This window comes from Columba livia, chromosome 4, assembly GCF_036013475.1.
Source record: "Columba livia isolate bColLiv1 breed racing homer chromosome 4, bColLiv1.pat.W.v2, whole genome shotgun sequence".
Lineage (NCBI taxonomy): Eukaryota > Metazoa > Chordata > Aves > Columbiformes > Columbidae > Columba > Columba livia.
This window is the reverse complement of record NC_088605.1, coordinates 25563024-25565183: the sequence shown is the minus strand read 5'-3', so window position 1 is coordinate 25565183 and position 2160 is coordinate 25563024. Positions and strand designations below refer to the sequence as shown.

The following is a 2160-nucleotide window of genomic DNA, read 5'->3' as shown; positions in this document are numbered from 1 at the left end:
GTTTTCAGATTTATTTATATGTGGTTAAAATGAATGCTTCTATTTAAAAGGGGAAATATTTCTACATGTGCATATAGTTTTCCAAGAGTGTACCATTAATTGATTGTTGATAATAAAAACCAAAAGCAAATATAGCACTGTAGCTCTTCTGACTTCTTGTCAGGGCTTTATTTAGGGGGAGGGCTCGTGTTTTTTTTTTCTGACAAAGATTGAAGGTGCACATTGCAGAATCTGGACTGAGTCATCAAAAGGAGATGGGCTCAGTAACATTATATTTAATCTCTGTTACCATCAGGAAGACCATAACTGTGGCTCCCATCATTACTGCCTAATTGTACCGTTATTAATTATTTGTAAACAGGCTGGTTGGGGGGAGGAAGGGTGGAAGATGCGTCAGATCTGACCTTTTGTCGCTACCTCGAAAACTGGAGGTGGCCAATATTAAGTGATATCCGTTAAAAGATTTTTTAAAATGGGGGGAGCGGGGGGCGGGGGTGTGCATAAATTACAGGTCTGCATTGTCAATGGATAAAACATCCTGCAGGCCGGCTGAGAGCTTTGGTCAGCCATTGTACCAGCAGGAGGAAGGTAAAACTGCCTTTACAGGGCTGCAGCTTTTCGGAAACGGTTCTTTTGCTTAAACCCTCAGCTTACACCGAGCGCAGGTAGAGGGGCCGTCCGCGGGGACCAGGCCCTGTTCCCGCCCGGGCCACGAGTCGTCCGGCAGCCTCACACCTGGGGACCCGCTTTGGTTTACCCCCCGGCAGTAGGAGGCCGAGGCAGCGCCCGGCCCAGCCGCAGCCGCCTGGGGTAGCAGTAAAAACCCGGCCTCGCCGAGAGGAGCGGGCATCCAGCTCCCCAGCCCCCCCGGGCAGGGGCGGGCCCCCACCCCCGAGAAAAGTCGGGGCACCCCAGGGCGGGCAGCGCAGCCCGGTGGGGCCCCTGCAGCGGGGCACCAGCGGGTTAGCTGCAAGGACGCCGGGCAATGAACTCTGCCTGACTCTGGCACAGTCGGTGGGAAAAAAGAAAAGGAAAGAAAAAAAGGACACTGTTTGGCGGTTTGGCTGAGAAGCAAATATGGCAAGAGTCTTACTCTATACTACGGGTTTGCTGGGGGAGAGGGTGTTACTGCCGAGAGCACAGTTAAAAAAACAGGAAAAATTGAATAATTGCCGTTTCACTAATAAAAGTGCTTCAATAATCAGTTTTTAAATGCTGCAATAAAATATGCAGTCTGTTTCCTGGAGACAAAACCCCTGTATGTATTTCTTGGATATATGTTTTGTTATAATGTGAGTAGCTTTGTGATTTTACTTTTTCTTCCAAAAGAATTTCATGATCTAATAATATCTTTGCTGAAAGTAAATGGACTGTCTCTAGGAATTACCCAGCTGTGGACCACAGTGCAGCTCTGCTAATAATGATCTACATGAAAAAGTTTCCTGCTGGAGAAGCTGCAGTGCTCAGTCCATTGACTTTACCATGGCTCTTGGAGAAGACTCTTGGAGAAGGCGAGACCTGTATTACCAAGAAACCAAACAGCCAGCCAAAGGTCATTTAAAGATACCTCTCCTGGTCAGCCCTTGCTGTGTGAAGATGATCAACTATGACATGCAGTCATGATTTGAAAAAACTGAGACATGACAACATGCTACTTCTTTGTGTATTTTTTGCCAAGTTCACTAATTTGTCTGCTAAAACTTGGGGTTTATTTCTAATGATACCTTCAGCTTCCAAGCAGTGGATTTAGCTACGTGTCTGCTAGACCTTTTCTCTCTTTTAATTTTACTACATAGTAAACTAATTTGCATCTTGATCTATCTTCTTCCTGATAAACTAAATAGTTTGCATCTTTCGCATCTCCCATGCTCCCTAAGTCTCAAACTTTTCATGCCTTTCCCAGAGTTGGAACCACTGTCTGCTGTTTCTGAAGATGCTTTGTAAAAGGGATACCAGCACAGCACCAAACGCTGCAGTGTCTCTCTCACTAGTGGTTCATACAGAGCTAAGATCACCTCTCTATTTCTGATCACAATTTTCCACTTAGGCATCTAAGTTTTTCATTAGTCCTTTTTGGACTTCTGTTCCGTCACTTTTTTACTCTGACCAATAAATCCTTCCCTAAGCCACTGGAGAGTGGTCACTCCCACAGCACAGGGA

At 45.8% G+C, this 2160-nt stretch overlaps 1 protein-coding gene across 1 annotated transcript in view; it reads left to right on the top strand.

Annotated features, from left to right (window-relative positions):
- PHOX2B (paired like homeobox 2B) overlaps positions 1-229 on the top strand; it is a 5064-nt gene extending 4835 nt beyond the window's left edge. Inside the window, exon 3 of the mRNA XM_065060783.1 lies at positions 1-229. This exon is cut by the window's left edge and continues 1421 nt beyond it. The gene's annotated coding sequence lies outside the window, so the exon portion shown is untranslated.
- Positions 230-2160: the final 1931 nt, after the last annotated feature.